Source organism: Bos taurus, chromosome 18 (genome assembly GCF_002263795.3).
Source record: "Bos taurus isolate L1 Dominette 01449 registration number 42190680 breed Hereford chromosome 18, ARS-UCD2.0, whole genome shotgun sequence".
Classification (NCBI taxonomy): domain Eukaryota; kingdom Metazoa; phylum Chordata; class Mammalia; order Artiodactyla; family Bovidae; genus Bos; species Bos taurus.
Genome location: NC_037345.1, coordinates 32,815,700 through 32,837,768, shown reverse-complemented (window position 1 = coordinate 32,837,768; position 22,069 = coordinate 32,815,700). Strand labels below are relative to the sequence as shown.

Genomic DNA, 22,069 nt, shown 5'->3' with positions numbered 1-22,069 from the left:
GGCCCCCTCCCCGGCCCCGTTACCCTTACGCACACTAGGCTTTGGAGATGGGTAGCGGGAGGGAGACCTGGGAGAGAAGGAGACGTGGCTCTTCCCGAGTCCAAAGTCTCCCTCCTCCAGGTTTCACCATCCGCACCCTTAGCAGAGTTTGCTAGGGATGGAGAGAGGGGGCAGGGCAGAAGCCGCCGACGTGGAGGGATCTTTGGAACGTGGGGTGGTGGAGTGAGGAGGAACAGTTCCCGATTGCCTACCCGACTTGGGCGATGCTTTTCCCCCTACCCACCACCCAAGCCTCCTGGGCCAGGGCCCAGCCTGACCAGCTGGAGCGGATTTGGGCGAAGGAGGAAAGAGGGGCCCCGGCGCCCTCCCCAGCTTTCCTCTGCCGCCCTCCCTGATTGGCTGTGCGTCCCTGGAGCCCAACTTCAGCCGCTCCAGACTCCATCTGAGACCCAGGGGATCCGGAGTGCGGCGACCCAGAGCGGGGTAGGGGGGTGGCCACGAATCCCCGGGCTGACATCCCGGGGGTCCCTGGGGGGAGGGGCGCGGACGGGCCGGCCCCCGCAGCCTACGCGAGGCCGAGCTAGCCGCGTCTTGCGGCCTCAGCTCCTCTCCGCCCCCCCGCCCTTTCCTTCCCTCCCAGCGGCGGCCTCCCTCCTTCTCCGCCCCCCCCACCCCCGCCCGCCCGCCCGCCACCTCCCCCCGGTTTCTCATTCCTGCCACTAGCGCGCTCGGCGGCTCATTCCGCGGCCGCCGCCAGCCGAGGGGAGCGTAGCGAGCAGATGCCGCGGGGGCCGCTCGCAGCCGCCGCCGACTTGTGAATGGGACCCGGACACGGGCCGGGGCTGACACCGCTGCGCTCGCCTTGCGCCAGGGACCGACGGCCGGCATCCCGCGCCCACCCTCCGGGGCCCCAGGTGAGGCGCGCCGCCAGTGCCTTCCTCTCGCCTGGATGGGGCTTTTTTGGGGTGGGTGCGGGGGGGCTCATCTCTGGATGAGAATGTCTGGCGAGCGGGGTGGGGGGTGGAGGACTGACTCGACAAGGTTTCACAAATGCTAAGCGGACTGGGGAGGGCGGAGGTTAAGAGAAGATTTGTTTAAAAATCGAAAAGGAAGAAGGGAGCCAGTTGTGGGCGCGGGCAGCTCAGGGGACAGAGGCGCCAGATGTGCGCTCCAGTCTCTCCCCGCAGCTCCGGTCTCTGAGCGGGTCTGCGCCGAGGCCTCGAGAGAGGGGCTTTACACCCGGCTGGAGCTGGAAGCTGCAGAGCTGCGCCCCGGACGCGCCGACCGCCCCCGGTCAGGTCTCCCGGGGAAAGTCGCCCCCAGCGCGGTGCCCGCCCGCCCTCCCGCCGGCGCTGCGCCTCTTTCCGAAAGCGACGACGTGACCGTGCTCTGCAGGGTCCCTACCCCTTCCTCCTCTATCCCGACCGGGCGCTCCCGGGGACTCAGTTCCTCCATCGAGATCGCCGGGGAAGCCCCGGAAAACGGCAGGAACCCAGCTCGGGTCGGCGATTTCCCCGCACTTTCAGAGCGTGGGTTTGGGTCCGCTGACTGCGGCTCGGGGGGGCTGCTGACTGCGGTGCGCGCTCCAGCCTTCAAGCCAGAGTGTCTTCGGGGGTCTCCGGGGGAAGTGTGTCAGCTCCCGCCAGCTTCAGGGGCGATACGTGAGCGGCTCAGACTCGGGCTCGCTCTGGCTGAGGCTTGGCGCAGCCTGCCCAGGTCAACGTTAACTTTGCGAAGCGAGCCTTCCCCGCAGCCTGCGCCTCCTTCCGAAGTGCGCCGAGCCTTTCCAGCTCCGCGCGCATGGCCTCCCTCCCTCATCTTTGCCCCGAACCCTAGCGGCGAGTGAGGAGCCTGGAGAAACCCGCAGGATGTGGGGGCGGCGAGGAGACCAACCCTCTCCCCCTACACCCGGGTGTAGCTATAGGAGGCCCGCCTGGTGCTGTGAAGAAAAGAGTCCCCAGAGAAAGTGGGGTCAGAGAGCGTCACCTCCCCACCTCCCGGGTCGCGCTTCTTCATCCCTTTCTTGCCAAGGCCTCTTCCTCGTTTTCTGGGGGTGAGGGTGGAAGTGGGGATGGGGTGGGGTAGGGAGCGGTGGTGTCCGCACGCCTTCTTCTCCCGCGTGAAAGGTTTTCTAAATGCTTGAAAAAGAAAAGCCCTGTTGCTTTGCTGATAATGCAGCAGGGATTTCACGGGCCATCGCACTGCTATTAAGAAATTGCATCTTCTCATCGTTTAATAACGCCACCTCTGCATGGCGACGGGTCGTTCCTAAGGGGTGGGGGTGGAAGGTTGTTTCTAAAACCCTGCTGCATGAAGGTATAGACATGCCTGTAAAGTCTTCCCTCCCTAAACAAATCTTTGTCGGGTGGCTCTGAAATCGTGCCTTGTTTTCCTCTTCCGATCATTCCTATCGTTTTTATATGAGGCAGAGTAAGTTTTCAGTTTAATCACTGGGAAGCCACAATGATTAATCTGGTGAGAGGACACGGGTCGATGTCTTTATCACTTGGGCTTGCGGCAGGCATCGATGATTTTGCGGGGTGTCTGGATTTCCCGGGGAAGGGGTCGTAGATCCGCCAGCATCATCGCATCAGCACATTTGCCACGCGGGGCTCCGAGAGCTAGAGTCTAATACGATGAGAGAGAGGAGACGAGGCTGACCTTCATTTCATTAATCCTGGAATTCTTTTTCCTACAAATACAGAGATGCAGACAGCAGAATCCAGAAGTAATCTGCCCAAACCCCAGCTGCAGGAGAGCCTGGTCTTAGTCCAGCAGAACAAAGGAATAAAAGTTGCAAAACAAAGAGACAGAGGGTTGGGGCCAAGGCCTGTGGGACCCTGAAGCTCCTGCTCACTGAAGTTCCTTAGTCATGAGCTCTGATTCAAAGTTTCAGAGTTGGCCAGTGGGCCCTAAAATTCAAACCTTTCTGCAAGACTGAAATCCTGCCTAGTACAATGGAATGTGAGTAGTTTTCAAGTACAGACCAAGGAAAAGCATCTGAGAGGACAGGAAAGTTTCCTTGAGTGAGAATTAGCTCTACATGCTGTTTTTGAAACAATGCAAATTAATACATTTAAAATGTCTTGCAGTCACATTTTCTTATTCATAATTATTATTATGGTCTTTTTTTCCATGTTGTTTTGGAGTCTGTATAAGTTGGTTATTTTATTACGTAGTTAGGGAAAAACAAAACAACACCCCCCCCCCCCAACCCTTGGGGGAGGGAACTGCATTGGGAGGACTGAGATAGGATAATCTGTTGAGGCCCAGGCATGTGGGTTTACTCAAACTGAGTTTACTGCTTACTAGAAAAATAGGCTTTGGAAGTAGCTCTAATTGAAGCAGTGGACCATCTTGATAGCACTTCAGAACTTTCATTATGTTCTGCATTCTTATCTGAAGGCTAGACAGTAAAATTACTAGAAATGCAAATTCTGTTTTCAATTAAGATGTAATCTTTTGTTAATTTGAGAATTTTTTTTTAAGTTACAACTGTTTTTTTTTTTGACCCAGAACTCAAGGTTCCTCTTTGCAGTGGTGGCTGTGGATGTGTGTGTATGTTTGTTCTTGAAAAGGGGTGGGGGCAGGGTTGGAGAGCCATGCCGTGATTTGGGGGAATACGGATCAATTTCATGCTCCTTTAATGCACTTGTCTTCATAATTCATGGTTTTTCTTCCACTTTGAATAGAATTACACGGCTGCTTTGTAAAGATTCTGGTTTGGGGATCCTCATATGGGAAATGCCATGACTTTGACCTCAAAGCTTGATTTACAATGCCAGAGCTACACTCCCTTGAGCCTAGTGTGTCTCAGAACCTTGCCTGTGAACGTCTGTGACTTATGAAGTTGACAGTTAACATAAACTTTGATCTGTGATATTCAAAGCTATTTTCGGAACCATCTAAAGGAGATCTGCAAATCTGATTTTACTCTGCCTTCATTTTCTACACATTTATGTAGGCAGATGTTCCAGAAACATGATCATTTTGTTTATTTTCAATATTGATTTCTTTCACTTTGATCATAGGAATACTTTATCATTAAATAATAATGATAAGACAGTGGTCTAAAGAGTTTAAAAGAGGGTAACCAACCTTTTTTTTTTTTTTTAACTGTCAAATTTGCAGAATAACTACTATCTTGTACATTTTTTTTCCTCACTAGAAAATCTCACTATTGTGTAAATTCACCAGCAAGTGATTAAAGAGACTGAAATGTGCTTGGGATATTTCCCCCCTTATGCAATTGGTCATTGTTTCATACAAAGTTACCTGATACGTCAGGAACCCCTGTCCTAGATTTACCAGCCACTGTAGTTGTCACTCTTTTTGGTTCAAAGTTATTGCCCCTGAAATATGTAAATGTATTTGGTCCTGTGTGTGTGTGTGTGTGTGTGTGTGTGTGATTCAAGGGACTAGGGGAAAAACATCAACAGGTCTGGTTAAAAAAAAAGATTTTTTTTAAAAGCTGGAGAAAGTTGGACAAATTCTATTGTACCAGTATGAGTAACAGTGAGGTTTCCATCAGTATTACTATGATAGCCATCCACAGCCTCCTCTATGGGCAAAGAAGAACTAAAGAAAACACTTGAGGAGGATAATTAGACATCTTCTGCTATAATTTTACCCTGACATTGAGAGCCTTGTGCGTCTCTGGAAATGGGTTCCTTCGCGGAAGATTGCATGTCTGGCCACTAGAGGGCAATGGCGCCCTGCTCCAGCTGTGTGCCTGGGGCCCATCTGCTTTTGAGGGCACCATGAAAAGCAGTTTTGTTACCACCGGCCTTGTCTGCACCTCTCAGGAGAGACCGAATTCAATCTAGCTGTGGTTCAGGCTACTGCTTCAGCAGTTTGTCAGGATTAACATCTTTCTAGTCCGTGGATCCCGTTACCTTCAGTCTCTTCTTCCCACCTTGGAGTTTACTAGAAAGTTGCAAAATCTGAATCTTGAAATCCTCTGAGCAGGAGATGAGGGGGGCTGGACTGTATAATAAACAAGGTCAGTTCTCACTGAGGCAGTGATCTGGAGGGTTTTCTGGTTCTTTTTTTTTTTTTTTTCCTGCAAAAAAAGCAACATTTCAGACTCCGAGGGGGGAGGGAAGGAGTATAAGAAGGGAAATATTAGTGAGATTGCTGTGATAACATTGCCTATTCTTTCAAGAGGTTTTGAAGATGTCTGCAAGGCATTTTTAATTTGCAAAAAAGAACAGCAGTTTGATCTTTGGTAAATACTTTGGGGCATGGAGTTTTAATATAACAGTCAATGTTTTACTATTACCTTTAAACCATTCTTGATATTGCTGTACAAAACCTAACTTTAGCAGAGTAAAATTTAATTCAAGATTGGTCCTCATGCACTGGAGTTTAATCATCTGACTTTTTTTTCCCTCCTCTGTGATATGGAAATTACTGCTTATGATTAAATTGCATATTCCAGGCTGCACAAATTTATATTTGTTACTGTTTGATAGTATCATTATGAATTTAGAAGAAGAATGAGACAAAAAAAAAACCCTGATGCTATATTATAATTAAGAGGAAAGCTCTATTTTAAAAAAATTACTGGCTTAAGTGGATTCTTATTTGTATCTTTCTTTTTTTCTTTAAAACTGAATATAGTCGCCTCCCTGGTGAATCAGCAGTGGAGTTCTTTGCAGCTCTGAGTATGTTGGAATGCATGAGCAGTTGATGAAGGAGGAATCAATGGAAATGGATCATGGGAGGGAGTATTAAGTAACTCAGTTGAAAGTAAGACAAAGTGTTTTGTAAACCAAAGCTCACTTACCGCCCGGACAGTTTATTTAACTTTAAACAGGAAGGCACTTTTACATTCTAAGTGCTTGTGAATAATGCACGTTTGTTAGAACTGGAGGCAAAATTTCACTGTTATTTGGTTTAATTAGTCGTCTGACTGTTGCAGAGTTCTGAGATGCTTATTGAGATAAAGCATTGTTCTCAGAGTTTCTATGGTCAAGGTTTTTGCTCAGGCGAGAAGCTAGTACGCAGGATGTTAAATGAGATGGGAGTTTAAGAGAGAAGAAAGGAAGAAAGAGGAGGGGGGAGAAAAGAGTGTGGGAGAGACTACGGATGCCCTTTCTCATGGCAGGTCAGGCTCTGGTGTCTCTCTCTTCTTTCCTCTTTTTTTTCACTCATTTAGACCATGCGAGGTGCTGAATCCAGAAAGCTGGCATAAACAGCCCCACAGGCCACGGTAAACAGTGGCCAGAGCCTTATTCTCTTGCCTTCTGGCACTGAATACTTGTCAAAGGATCCTGTGAATAAGCACTGCCTTTTCCTGCCTTTCCCCTGGTTGTTCCAGTTGAAGAAAAACCCTCACTTCCTCCATGAACTTCTTTATTTGCCAGAAATCCTCCTGACACGGTCCTCTGTGCTGGCATGATTTCACAAATTAAGATTACTTCTCCATGTTCACTTTTCCCTGAAGAAAATGTCTTCGGATGCAGCGTCTTCTCCACCACGATGACCACCTGACTCGGAAACTGGAGCAGTGGAAGCCCTGCCCTGGATTTAGTTTAAGACACACAGAGATCTCTTCTCAGCCGTCATTAGGCTCCACCGGTGGGAGGAGTGGGAGTTCAGAGCAACATCCTGGCCATGGATTCTCAGGAAGAACAAGCACGGATGAAGGCTGGGACAGACAGAGCGTATCTAATTACAGTGCATTCACCCCCACCGTGATCTCTGGGTGTGTGTTACCAATTGTCACATACCGAACAGTCAGCCCTATTTCCATCATTCCTGAGGCCTGGACCACCTATTCAGACTCAGAGTTGGTATTGCCGAGCAATCAGGCCAAGATCTGGGTGAGGAGAGTGAGGTAAAGACAGGCAAGTGCAGACTTAGATCCCGACTGTATTTAAAATGTTGGTATTTTGCTCATCATGGAGTTTTTTCCCCTAGTGATCTTGATTTTTGAAATGTTTCCTAAAAATACTATTTATCTTGATTTACTGAGTTTTGGGGGTTTCCCAGGTGGTGCAAGTGGTAAAGAACCTGCCTGCTAAAGCAGGAGACATCAGAGACGCAGGTTTGATCCCTGAATCTGGAAGATGCCCTGGAGGAGGGCATGGTAAGCCACTCCAGTATTCTTGCCTAGAGAATCCCGTGGACAGAGGAGCCTGGTGGGCTACAGTCCATGGGGTTGAAAAGAGTCAGACACGATGAAGTGACTTAGCAGTAACTGCAACTGAGTTTATTGGCACCCCCTTACATTTGGTGCCCACGGACGGAGCCCCACCTGACTCACCCTGGTTCCAGCCATGCCCAGCAGTCTGATTCTTCTCAGTTCCAGCTCCACCGCTTGCAAAGTAGGAACCCAAGACTGAGCTAAGTAACTTCTCTCAGACTCAGCTACCTCATCTGTAAAAATGGATCTAGTCATAATATCCATGTCCTGGCATTGCTATAAAATAACGGAAGAATTGGGTACAATGTCTGGTTCATGAGTTCTCAGTAACTGCTTGAGACTTTTTGTCCTCTGAGAAAGAGACCTGGGCTTCACTTTTATAGACTAACCATAGCAGGTAGAAGTATTGTTTATTAGAACCTGCCTTTTTAAAAAAAATATATTTCAGAAGTTTAAGTGATACATCCCTCTTCCATTTAAAATATTCAAGAGGCAGTCAAGATTTTAGAGATAATTATGGCTTTTGAAAAGTGCCTGCCTCCTCGATACCTTTGCATTTTCCCCTGCTAATTTTTACATACGGGCTGCTGTGGAAAGTTGCCCTGAAGTTATATCTTACTGGGAAAGTTGGCTAAGCCTGTGATGTTGAGATATTCATCACAAGGTCTGCCTCTTTTTAAAAGGGACTCATTACTATTCCAGACTAGCTGAAATGATAATTAGTCTCTTGATAAATTGTCACCATTTTCCAGAATATTCCTGTTTGTTTTTCAGGTAAATGTAGTTTGGGGTTTTCAGGAGGATGAGCTGTGACAGTCTGACTCCTGGAAAGACTGCGGCTTGAAGAAGCGCTTGCCCTGTCTGTGGTCTTCCTCAGGCCCAGGCAGAAGCACAGTGATTTGGCATTGGATTAAAGATAACAGGAATCCCTGCCCCCATGTAGCCCTCCATGGCATTCCAGCTGTTCTCACCCCAGTGTCACCATCAGGCTGCAGCTTCCAAAGCTCTTAGTCCTTCCAGGTTGCCCTGCTGTGCTCCATCTGCAGCTTTCCTGTGTCATCTGTCCCTACCCCAGGCCCTCCTGCCTTCCCTCCTGAGTACGTGGCACCATGAGAGCGAAGCACTCGCTGCCTGTGTTTGCCTGGAAAGGGCCAGGGGAGAGGGCCACCTTGATGAGATAGGACCGTGCTCCAGGTACCTCCTGTATTGTGTGCAGTCGCCCTGTGAGGAAGGTACTGTCATCTCCACTTTACAAATCGGGAGAATGACCCCCAGGAGGATTTGAGACACTCGTCCTAGCTCCGCAGGCTGGAGGAAGCAAAGGCAGGTGTCCAAGCCTGTTCTGACCCCAAGGCCAGCAGCTCCCTGTCATGTGTGACGTGTGTTGCAATCCCGGCCTCCTCGGCTTCCTGGAGAAGAGCAGCGGGACAGAGCTGAGTTGACGGCTCGACCCTGTGCCCCTACAAGCTCCCAGATGTTGTCCATTAAAGGAGCCTCTGAGATCTTACGGTCCAACTCGCCTCTCTGCAGGGTTTCTGCTTGTCATTGATCCTGCAGCTTCCTAAATGTCCTGATGACAGCCCGCTAACGACATCTCAGGAAACCCATGACACCAGAGGCGACTCATTAACTCTGTTCATTAAAATATCCCATCATATAAGGAGCTAAGATATCTTCTGCTGTAACTTTCTCCCAGTAGTCTCTTTGCCCTGCTCCCTGGCACTTTTTCCTTCTGAAAGCCCTACAAATACTGGAAAATGGCATCTGATAACAGTTAAAATCCATCATGTATTGAGCACTAAGCTAGACTCAGGCACTATGCTAAGGACATTCTATAACGTGAGAATTATCTGCAGCAACCTATGAGCTGGTTAAGATTATTGCTAGCATCTTATAGAGGAAAAAAAAAACCCAGAAATTTCCAGGGTTCCATCACTGTTAATTGGCAAAGCTGAGATTAAAAGCCAGGCATCCGACAGCCAGCTTAACCTGCGTCAGGGTGCTCTGCCATTCAGGGCTTCAGCTAACCTGATGAGATTACAGACCTCTCACCATCCTCATCTCTCATGTCTGCTTCCATTCTGTTTCATCATTGTCCCCCCTAAACATGTGGCATTTTAAATCAGAGTCCCTATTGTGGTCTAACCACTGTAGAGTGACTGGACCTCCTGTTTCCTGTAATGAAAATTGGACATCTCACTTTAAAGCAGAATTCTCAGGAATCAGGTGTCTGAAGTCACTTAACTGAGCTGTTGGCTATTGTCATCAACAATCTTTCAGAGATGAGGGTCCAGGGGCCCATAGAAGAACCACGACTCGCCTAATAACACATGCTGATCTAGCAGCAGGTGGAATAAGAAGTGGGTGGTCTTGGCTCTTAATCCTATCTCTTACCACTATCTAAAAGCAAAAGCCTTTTTATTTATTTTTTTAGAGTTGATATACCTGTGGCCTGATTATGATTTAAAACATATCACTAGTTCAAGTATATATATAAAAAAGATTCACCCTATAATATTATTTGGCAGTTAAGTTGTAACATCTAAATACGGAACTTTGTATGAATCTTTAATATTTTGAAGTCATGGTTAGCCAATCCAGTGTCATTTGGTAATATTTTGCAGTATGTACCATTTGATTTCACCCTTCAGCTCTGTCCTACTTTATAGATATCTACCACTAATATCTCTATTCCGAGTTTCCATAACTAACAGTAAGAATGGCATCACCACTTTGCCACCCCTAAGCTTTCACAGGGCCCGCTGGCAGGGTTTGGTTTGCACTCCATCTGAAACTCATTTCATTGTCCCCTACTTTAATGAAAGGCCTGGGCTGGGAACACTGAAATGCTCAAATCACAGGGCCTTTCCTCAGAGAGCTGACAACATCGATGGTGAAGAACATAGTCAAATCTCAAGGCTGCGTACAGTCAGTGCCCAAAGGAAGTAGAAGCAAGGAGGACCACAGTAAAGACAAGCCACATGCAGTTCAGTGATCAAGGATGGTTTGGGGAAGGGGAAAAAACATTGCACTCCTGCACGGGGGGAAGGGACCCAAGAGACCAACTGGAGGAACACATCATGCCACCAGGCCCTCCAGTCCTGGCTCCGTGTGCCAGTGATAGCCAGGGCGTCACTAGTCACAGGGAGCTCCTCACCCCTGGGCACAGACCACCAAGGCGTTAGGGACTTCCACATTTAGAAACACTTCCTTTGGGTTGATCCAAACTCTGTGTCCCCAGAGGTTGTACTCTTGGGTATGAGCCTTTGATGTCAACGAGGGATAGACAGAATTCTCCCTCCCCGTTGCAGCTGTTCAGTATCTGAGTGGTCTTCCAGGATGCCGTCTCTGTCTCCCATCTCCAGAATGGACACTTGTCTCCTTTTTGCCCTCCTCGGACAGCGGGACTGAGCACAGAAATCTAGAGGCAGCTTAGACTATCAACTCCCTCTGCGCTTCTTTTATTGCAGCCCGAGGCTACATTAGCTTTTATTGCCAGCCACATCACCCAGAGGACTTATGCTCCACAGTTTATTTCTTTGTTTTTCCTGGTGTGCTGCTGTTAAGCCCCATTTTCCCACCTGTCCCTGTACACAGAAGACATAATACGGCACCTTCAGCAGTGTGAGGGCGTCAGGCTGCCTGGCTTCAAAGCTTGGCCCTGCTGCTTCCCGGCTGTGCAAGCCACCGTATCTGTCTCTCGATGTCCTCATCGGTAACACTGGGTTAATAATACCAACCTTGCAGGTGTGGTTCTGATATTAAATGATATTAATATATGAAAGTGTTTAAAGAGTACACTGAATGAGGTTGCTGTTTTTATTATCTCTGTTACATTACATACCAATAGTCTGGATCCACTGATTCCCGAAATGTTTTTAAATTTAAACCTTTAGTCTCTTGTGCAGAATATCTGTCATCCCTCTAACCATGCAATAGTTTGGTTTACTTACATACCTACCTTTCTTATGAAAAACAGCAAAAACAGCAAAACTGATAGACGCAGGGACAGCACCTTGTTAACCACAGAAGACACTCCTTTTGAGTGATTCTACCCAGGTGGTGCTAGTGGGTAAAGAACCCGCCCACCAATGCAGGAGACATACGACATGTGGGTTCGATCCTTGGGTTGGGAAATCCCTGGGAGGAGGGCATGGCAACCCACTCCAGTATTCTTGCCTGGAGAATCCCAAGGACAGAGGAGCCTGGTGGGCATAGTCATAGGGTTGTGAAGAGTCGAACACAACTGAAGTGACTTGGCACGCACACGTGCCCTGGAATACAATCTTCTTCATGTTACTCATTCCTGGTGATGCATAGTTGCCGTTTTGTTTGCTTGTTTGTGTGGCTTCATAGCACCCACATCACCTTCCTAAGTTTGGAGATAATCCACAATAAGACTCTCTGTAGAAAGACTGCCTTCTTTCTACTCCACAGGCTTCAAGGGCCAGAGTCTCTGTCCTCTCTTTCCTGGAAGGTGGAAGGATGACTCAGCACCTACTTCCCAGTGTGTTTTAAACTTGGAATCAGTATCTTACACTTATGTGCCTGTGTGTGTGTGCACACCCACACAAGCACACACAGAAGCCCTGGCCATGAAGTAGCCCATGGATGCTGACCATAAAGAATCCACTCTGGTCGCTGTGGAGTGGCTGCTGCATCATCCAACATCCAGGAGTAACCAGAGTGGAAGGGAAAGCTGTCACTACCCATGTTCAGTGGGGACCATGGCAGTGCCCTCTGTGCTGTGTGCTGTGCTTAGTCGCTCGTTGTATCTGACTCTTTGCAACCCCATGGACCCACCATGGACCTGCCAGGCTCCTCTGTCCATGGAATTCTCCAGGCAAGAATACTGGAATGGATTTCCATGCTCTCCTCCAGGTTTGTGGCAGGATCTGGTCTGCGGTTCTGACTGTCGGGGCACCTGACGTTCCTGACCACTTCTCTAGTCTTCCTGCAAGCCATGTGCTACTCAGAGTTGCTTTGAACTAATAAACTCAAAAAGGCTTCATAGCCCTGGATATCCTTGCAAGACTGCTGCAAGAAAACTTATGCACTGCAATGGTGAGGGGAGATCTGGCTTTTGGGTTCCTCTCAAATGCTGAATAGAACGTGGATAGATGGTTAGATGTTCAGGTGTGAGGAGAGAGCAGAGGAAACCTTTATTAAACATTGGATGGTCCGATTTGGGTTGAGCAAGAACTGGGCAGGATATCAGAACCTGGGTGGAAGCTAAGTGATACGGCTCAGTAGATGAAGTGGAATTTACACAGGCAGCTATGGCAAACGGCACAACTGTTAGGCATGTGGATGGCAAACGGTCTCTTGGAAAGAACAGGGCAGGTTGTGTGGGAAAGTGGCCCATGGATGCTGGCTCTGGAGCCAATGCAAAATTCCCCCCAAAAGTATTATGCAGAGGAGACTAAGGCCAGATTCAAGGACGAGAGTCCAAATTGTATTCCTAATCTAAGGGCAGCCAGATAGAAAAGACTAGTCTGAATTCAGAGCCAAACATCTTGGAGAAGCCAGGATCAAATACATGCAGGCTTTCCAGGCATTGATGGGAGCACAAAGGATGCCCCTCCTCACCACAAATGACTTCATCACATCCCAGGTTCTAGGGGTAGGGGGCAGCTCCCACACCCTCCCAGCTCCCTGGCCCCTGTGTTGGCCCCAGGATTGGATGGCAGTGCTTAAAGCAGGGAGAGTTGGGGATGGGGCAGCAAAGAAAGAAAAGCTTCCTCTGCTGTCGGTCCCTTGTCATCCCAGGGCAGTCCAACCCTTGTTGAAAGGAATCTGAATCACACTTCTAGGGAGTGGAGCCTTCAGGGCAAGGTCAGGGTTTCTAAGCATCTAAGACTTGCTGGCCTGTCTGCTGGGCCTGGTAGTTAAACCACTGAATGGCTTGATTTTGTATTAATGGTGCCCCTTGCCCAGACCTGACCCAGGCATCACTGTGCCATGCAGAGCTCTTGGAGCCATGCCTCTCAATTTCTATGTGGCACTCCCCAACTGGTCACCATGGACATAAATCCAGACCACAAACCAAGAAGGACTAACCAAATACAGGTGAGGCTGGTTGGGCAGCTGTATCAATAGTTAGCATCTTTCCAGTGTCTAACTTATGGAAGCATGAATGTTTAAAGGTTTTAAATATTTAACAACATATTTAAAGGCTTTTAAAACAATATTTCTTTGACAATAGCAGCAAAACTGTGTTTAAATTCCAAATCCAAATTGAAAATTAGGAGTACCTTATGCAAACAATTCCAGTCCACAACACTTTGTCCTAAAGTAACCCAATAGGGAAGGGAGTTGGCTCTTGAACTGTCTCACTCCAGTATATGTTTCATATATAGACATAGCTGTAGTATAAGATGTAGTTTTCATTTTCATTATTATTCTCGGGAACTTAAGAAGCACTATATAAATGAAGTGTCACTATTAGTATTATTATCTTAGAGTGGAAATTGCAATTTAGCAGTTAGAACTGGGCACACTCGCCTTCGAAGTAATGCATTGGCGATTCTTGTGTTTTATTCATCACCGTTCCTCCTTGCAAACCTCAGAGAATCTTCAGCTTCAGCAAATCTCCACGGTGCGTTTGGGAGCATTAGTCAGGAGACTAATACAGCCTGAGAGAACATGTCTTTGAAGTGAGGGATGGAGCCTGCCGAATAATCTCAGCTGCCCTCATCCCAGCAACCCCCTCCTGCCGTGCCCGCATCGCAAGCCCGGGAGGGACCTGGCTTTCACTTAGAGAGAGGCATACCTTGTGTGCTTTTCTTATTGGCGCTTAGCTTCTGTCTCATTTCTCATGAATGGAGAAAGATCTCCATTCCTGCCTCCATTCCGCAGGCAAGCCTGCGGCCAATTGCCGACAGATTTTTCCCTAATAGGCTGTCCTGTGGTTCCCTCCTTCCAGGCAGACCAGCCTGGTGAAACCCTGGCATTCTGATAAATAGCTGTGTGGCCTTGGGCAAGCCACTTAACCTCAGTTTCCTCATCTGTAAAGTGGCCTGTTGGGTACTTTCCAGCTCTAAAATGGTCTGGCTCTCAAACCTTCTTCCACAAATCACCTGGCGTGGTGCCTTCTGACCATTGAATCTCAGCATTCTGGAAAAGGTGCCCTCCATGTGGACAAAAATGCCAGGGTGGAAATGCACAGATGATTTGTGTGAGCAGAGTGCACACGCAGGGTGGTGAGTTTGGGACTCTGTGAAGTATGTTGCGTATCAAATTTAGGACTTTGGACTTCATTCCCCAGGTCCTAAGGAGCCTTTGCCAGTTTAGAGTGGTGGTGGTGGGGAGGCTGTGTTCAATACTTTATTAAATGATATCTGGACCAACATTGAGAAGAACTGATAGTAGCAAGGGGCAGAGACTCTAAACAGGAAGACTGGCAGGAAGCTGGGACTAGGCGGCAGCATTTTTATTAGTAGAATCGCAGATATGTACTGAGTCTTTACTGGCTGCACACACAGTGCTCAGCCTTTCCTACAAATTATCTCAATCCATCCTCCCTACAACCTTAATGAGTTGGAAGCTATAATTATCCCCATTTATAAAACATGGACACCAAGACTCAGGGTAGTCGAACAACTTTCCCCAGCGTTATACATCTGGTAAGGGGGCAACTGGGGATTCAAACAGGAAGATTTTGCATTCTTCACTGCTCTGTTATCACAGGACCGATTTAAGAGGCTTCCAGGATAGGTTCATGAAACTTGCTCCTGGCTGTCAGTGAGGAATGGGGGTGGATGCTCTGTGAAGTGCTTACTGAGTGCCTGGGACTGAGCCTTCTAGAGATTATCTCGTTGAATCTTAGCAATAAACTCCATGAATAGAAGCCCCAACTTCACACTGATAGGCAGTTGCAAAGCATTTGAACTCAGGACATGAAAGAACCAGAAAGCTTTTCCTGAGACTTTTCTAATGTATCCCAAATTGCCGGGTTCTTGGCTTTTTCTCCGCCCAGGCTGATTTAAAGATTACACCGAATATTATGTCTAATGTCATGTGCTCATGACTTAGATATTTTAAAAGATGTGTTAAGCATGGAACAACAGACTGGTTCCAAATAGGAAAAGGAGTATGTCAAGGCTGTATATTGTCACCCTGCTTATTTAACTTATATGCAGAGTACATCATGAGAAATGCTGGACTGGAAGAAGCACAAGCTGGAATCAAGATTGCTGAGAGAAATATCAATAACCTATGCAGATGACACCACCCTTATGGCAGAAAGTGAAGAGGAACTCAAAAGCCTCTTGATGAAAGGGAAAGTGGAGAGTGAAAAAGTTGGCTTAAAGCTCAACATTCAGAAAACGAAGATCACGGCATCCGGTCCCATCACTTCATGGGAAATAGATGGGGAAACAGTGCAAACAGTGTCAGACTTTACTTTTTTGGTTTCCAAAATCACTGCAGATGGTGACTGCAGCCATGAAATTAAAAGACACTTACTCCTTGGAAGGAAAGTTATGAACAACCTAGATAGCATATTCAAAAGCAGAGACATTACTTTGCCAACAAAGGTTTGTCTAGTCAAGGCTATGGTTTTTCCTGTGGTCATGTATGGATGTGAGAGTTGGACTGTGCAGAAGGCTGAGGGCCGAAGAATTGATGCTTTTGAACTGTGGTGTTGGAGAAGACTCTTGAGAGTCCCTTGGACTGCAAGGAGATCCAACCAGTGCATTCTGAAGGAGATCAGCCCTGGGATTTCTTTGGAAGGAATGATGCTAAAGCTGAAACTCCAGTACTTTGGCCACCTCATGCGAAGAGTTGACTCATTGGAAAAGACTCTGATGCTGGGAGGGATTGGGGGCAGGAGGAGAAGGGGATGACAGAGGATGAGATGGCTGGATGGCATCACTGACTCGATGGACATGAGTCTCAGTGAACTCCAGGAGTTGGTGATGGACAGGGAGGCCTGGTGTGCTGTGATTCATGGGGTCGCAGAGAGTCAGATATGACTGAGCGACTGAACTGAACTGAAGCAGGAAAGAAGCTGTGATTCCACGATCCACGTTCTCTCTTGATATTTTGGTTCCCGTCCAGCCCTGGCATAGCTGAAGGGAAGATGCCACCAAGGGTGTCACATCAGAACATTTATTTGACACTCAGGGTTCACAGTGTATTTCTAGGAGGTGTTGAGAGAAGACGTGTAAGCCCATCAATGGGCCCGCTCCGCTTTCTGATAGCAAAGGTGGGAGAAGATAGCAAAGTCAAATTGCAGCTGCCATCATGCATATTAATAAGGGCCCAGGTTTCTGAGAGATAAAAGAATCATCTACACAGGATTTGAAGAGGACTCAAAGAGGCATCAGATTTGACACTCCAAGCTAGGATGGGAAAACAAATGCAATCGCAAACACCAACCTGGCAAAATCTTGTTCAAAGAGACGAAGTCCACAGGGTCTCTGTGTTTTGTGTTTCTTTATCTGTTCTCATATCCTTGGAGCATTCTCATCTGTATTCCCCTTGACCCATCTTTTTTTCTAGTCCGTAATTTGTTCGTCAACTCACCTTTGGACAAGAGGGAACGTGCTTCCTTTGTCTGGATTTGTTTCCTCTTATGTAGAGTAAGAAGGTTCCAATGGAAAATTGCTTCCCACACAGGAGGGATCTGGGAGACCAGCTGAGATCTGTTTGAAAAGTTAAAAAAAAAAAAGTCAGTCACTCTACTTGACCCAGAGAATACTTGTATTTTTCTCCTCTGAACCCAGCTCCTGGACTTAAGATTTTCACTGGGACAATTAATACCAAATGGGTGGTGGGCTACTGGGGACTCAGAATTTAGTTCTCAGCTAAATGGCAGCCCACTCCAGTATTTTTGCCTGGAAAATCCCATGGATCACGGAGCCTGGTAGGCTCCATGGGGTCGCAAAGAGTTGGACAGGACTGAGGGACTTCACTTTCACTTTCACTTTCTGGCAAAGGGCCGCCAAAACGTGTCTCCTGCCTCATTTAAAGCAATGCTTCCAAAAAAAAAAAAAAAAAAAATGAAGTAAGAAAAGCTTTTTGGGCAAGAATATGAATTAATTTCATGGAAATAGCATCCCTTTTCAAAGATTGCCTATCTTTGCCTAAGTTGAAGATATTGATACTACCTCTGGTATTGTTTCCCCTGTTTTTGTATTTGCATGGGAAATGATTTGATGAATATTTCTTCTGAAGATGGTTTTCCTTCTCTGAGAAAGTTACATTCATCATATTGGCTTGGTCCACTGATCACACGTCCCCGTGAGGGGCCTATTTGGATGGAAAAGAGAGCTGTTTTGGAAACAGTAACTTTACCTGCCTTGTTGCGCCTCCTTTCAGGGATATGTTGGGCTTGCTACAGGAGAGCGTTGAGAATGCTGTTCACATGCTCTCGAATGCAAGAAATTGTGCTAATACGACTTTAATTTTCATATCAAATTGAAAAAAGAAATGAGTTTGTCGGAAATAATCATGACTCTTGCAGAGGTGCCAGGTTGGCTAGTTACTGAGGTGTGACCATTCCTCCATGTCTGTCCGAGTGGTGACATGTGGGCATGTAGATGGAGGTCATCCAGTGTGCTGGAGCCAGCTACACCCTCGGGGGACCTCCTCGGGACCATTCCTGGCAGTGACTCACTCCAGCTATGAGTATTCCCTCATCTCCCACTGTACTTGGCTCCCCCTCAGCCTTATTCCCACTGCCCTGGTGGGTCTCTTACAAAAAACAAGACAAAGCAACCCTTGATGTAAATAGTTCAGTCTCTGTGACATTCGTGGTGGTAGTTCAGTGGCTAAGTCCTGTTCAACTCTTACAATCCCTGTTTCTTCACCTTGAATAAAGATAGTGATGGGATGCTGTACTTACAAAGGTGAGCCTGGGGGTGCAGTGCAGTTCAGGAAAGAACTGGGAAGATGCACTCATTGCATTGAACATGTAGAGACGGGTTTTAAATCTTTTATCTGTGGGGCCACAAATCTTCTGGCTTCATATTTCATAAGTTAGCTTCTGAATGTTATTTATCCAAAGCACTCAATAATTTTTGCAGCATACTTCTGAGTTTCTACAGTCAACGTAGGTTCCGCCTCTTTTTGGGTCTCTTTCGGGTTCAATCCCTGGGTCAGGAAGAGCCCCTGGAGAATGAAATGGCAGCCCACTCCAGTATATATATATGTCTCTGAGCTAATGGGCACAGAGTGATTTACATGCAGTATCCTCTCCGTGCTCTGTCCTGCCTTCACAACAATGAAAACATGCCGCCTTCCTTGCTGGTCTTGACAGTGTAAGTCCACTGTCTGCCTCAGTTCTCGTGACAACGGTGAAAGTCTGATCTCGGTTTAGAGGAGTGAGTAAAAGCTCACATGTGGAGGGGGTTCAGACTAAGAAGGCTGAGATTTCGCTGCTACTGTTTTTTATTTTTTAGCTGTCTGGCCATGGGTATATACCTTATGAATTTGTGTGTTTGTCGGTTTCCTCATCTGCACCATTGCATTGACCAGAGTATCTACAGAGATCCAAATGAGCACTTAGTCCTTGGTAGCTGATAAGCCTATGAATGAGAAGTGTATTATTATTTCCGTTCTGCAGAGAGGCAGCGGAGGCACTGTGAGTTTACACACTCTTGCCTTGGGTTATATGGCAAGTGAGTAACACTGTGGAATTTGTATCCAAGTTCAAGTACTTAAAATCCATTTGTTCCTTTCCATTCCCTCTACTAAAGTTCGATAAGTGTTATTGTTTCTCTCTTCCGCCCCAAACTCTAATCTGAATTTGATGGGAACTAGTTTTCTATTGTCTATGAAGGTTTCATGCTGTACTTTCTTTAAAAAAAATTGACATAATGCTCTCTTTCTCAGTATGAATCATATTTGCATAGCTCTGAGGATGTTAAGAACTCAATTTTCTCCCGGAAATCCTTTGTTTTTGAGCTTTTGTATGTTTATCATTGAAATTTCAGGAATGATAGTTCTATCCATGCCCATGCTCTTCAATAGACGAGTAACACAGGCCACCAATGTAAGCCACAGATGAAATTAAAAATGTTCTAGAAGTCCAATTAAAACAGTGAAAAGGAAATATGTGGCAATTTTAATAATGTATTTTATTTAAGCCAATGTAGCCAAAATATTATGATGTTTAATTAATATAAAATGACTGATGTGATATTTCTCATTCTTTTTTTCATACTGAATCTTTGAAACCTCCTGAGTATTATACCGGAGAAGGCGATGGCACCCCACTCCAGTACTCTTGCCTGGAAAATCCCATGGACGGAGGAGCCTGGTAGGCTGCAGTCCATGGGGTCGAGAAGAGTTGGACATGACTGAGCGACTTCACTTTCACTTTCATGCATTGGAGAAGGAAATGGCAACCCACTCCCGTGTTCTTGCCTGGAGAATCCCAGGGACGGGGGAGCCTAGTGGGCTGCCATCTATGGGATCTCACAGAGTCGGACACGACTGAAGCAACTTAGCAGCAGCAGCAGAGTATTATATATATAAAACACATCTCAGTTGGAACTAGACACATTTTAAGAGCTCAGTAGTCACTTGTAGCTAATGGATACTGTGTAGATAGAACAGGTCTTAATTTTTCAAAGGATAATGTATACAACAAAAAATGTTAAACACCTGTGGGTGAGGGAGGTACTCTGTAAGGTATGTTATTATGTTATCTGATTTTATTCCCAAAACAACCTTGTGCTTTCACCCTTATTTTCAGGCTAAGAAACTAAAGGCTGAGATTACATAACATGCTTATCATTGCACAGCTGGCAAGATGCAGAACTTGAATTTAGACTTCACAGATTTGTCTCCTTCTCCAGGGCTCTTCCTACAATACTGTAACCACATGATGGTGATGATACGATGGTGAAATGTTAATAATATCAGCATAAGGATCCTGATAACCCCTGGTACTGGTGAATTTATAACTTTAACTTAAGGTTGTGTTTATTCACCTTTGATACACAGTCCTTTAAAATAAGTATTTACATCCTAAATAAGCCCTGAGCAGGTTGCAGACAGACAGGTCCAAAGCTAACCCAAAAGATGTGATAACTCAGCAAACCCAGTTGCTTCCAATGACAAGTTTATCCAGGAAATCACATTCATGTGAGGATTAGAGAGGGTTTCATGTAAAGTATGAACTGCAGGGAGATGCAGTGTGGTGCTTGAGCCACGTGGTCACACACATATGTGAACATGCTTGTGCAAGACCCAGGCAGAGGGAGACAAGAGAGGCCCAGGAGATGGGCTCATGGCCACTTGTCTGTCTTGGCACCTTTTGAACCACAACTTCCTGAGACCCCTTCTTTAACAATTCCTGCCTCCACTGTAGCTCTCCCAAGTTTCCACCCCAGAGCTGGGTCTAACAGAGGTATCCATAGAAAGGGGCAGGCCAAGACAGAGCCATTTTACCTCCAACCAGAGGTAATCCTGGCTTCCCGAAGTACAAGCGAGCTAATGTTGATGCACACTTCAGACCTTGCATTGTGGGCTACCTGTGAGTAAAAGCAAAATACATTAGATTAAAGATGTGTCACCCATCAGTTCCATACATTTAGCAAGTATTCATGATACAGTGATAGTCAGGCTGGAGATAAAAGAAAGGATGGACAAAACAGACATAGTTTCTACTCTAATGGGCCTTATATTTTAGTTTGAGGGAAAAGACAATAAAATATAAACAAGTAAACAAAGTATTTTCAGTAGTGATGAGTGCCATCAGTAAACATATCTGTGGGATGGGTTAAGAAGTGACTGATGTTTGAGAATGACAGCCACTCTGCCCATCTGGCTGAGGACTGCAGCTGATGAAAATGAGGAAGATGATTGCGAGGTTAGTTACCATTATTGGAGGCCTGCAAAGCAATGAGTAGAAGGGAAGAAGGAAAACAGATAAAAGAAGAAGAAAAGTGAAAAGGAGGGGAGGGAGAAGAGGAGGACAAGACATCAGTATCATGGCTGAGATTTTTCATGAATGATTACTGGGAATCCTGACACTTGTCCTGAGATTTGGGTCCCCTTCATGTTGAAGGTCAGCCCCAGAGAGGTAAAGGAGCTTGATCAGCAACAGAGGTGAGGTCAGGGCTCGGCCAGGAGTGGACTCTGGGCCTCTTTGTCACAGCACTTGAATCCATGCCTGCCTCTCCTCATCTCTACATCTTCTCCCTAGCTTTCATGCCCGGGATGGTCTGTCTTAGCAGTGATGTGTTGGGAAGGTGGTACACATCTCTTTGGGGTTCTGAGAGGTGGATGAATGGGTAGAACAAGTTTGCTCAAGTAAATGGTTGAAATGGATACATTTATTAGAATATAGTTCCTCTGAGTAATGGAAAGAAGCTTTGAGATGATGCCTGGAAGAATATAGCCCACGCACATTTGCAGGATTGCTTTGAGGGAGAAAGTTATTAGATTTTCACTGCTGACAACATAAAAAAAGCAACTAAATATCCATGTTACCAAAATACATTTACATTAAATTTGAACTTCTGCCTTCATAAGAGGGGTTAACTGTTAGTGGAAGTACAGGGGATTGTTCACTCAAAGGTCATTAAACACAGCGCTTGTCCACCCATCTTGGCTATCACCAATAAATGCCATTCTGCTGGAGACACCCTGGTTGCTCCTTTAATCCAGCTTCCTTAAATTCAGTGTTTCTTAGGTTTTCTTAAGGAATCTGAAATTTGGCCTTTGAATACGGGTAAGGCAACAGCTGTCTTTCGGGGGAGTTAAAATGTGTCCTTGGCTGTTGCATAATGGAGATTGCATAACCCTCTCCATTTCTTTGCATCTGAAATCTTCTGTAGTTTCCCATCTGTAAATATTGATGTACACATAAAGCCTCAGCCAGGATTCTATGAGGGGAACAGAATCAATAGGATATACATATATTAAGAGATTTATTGAGAGGAATTGACTTAAGCTATTGTGAAG

General features: G+C 46.3%; 1 protein-coding gene across 1 annotated transcript in view; it reads left to right on the top strand.

The window, feature by feature from the left end:
* The first annotated feature begins 738 nt into the window (after window positions 1-738).
* The window catches only part of CDH11 (cadherin 11), a 154,142-nt gene continuing 132,811 nt past the window's right edge, over window positions 739-22,069 (top strand). Inside the window, exon 1 of the mRNA XM_005218747.5 lies at window positions 739-914. The gene's annotated coding sequence lies outside the window, so the exon portion shown is untranslated. The remainder of the gene's footprint in view (window positions 915-22,069) is intronic.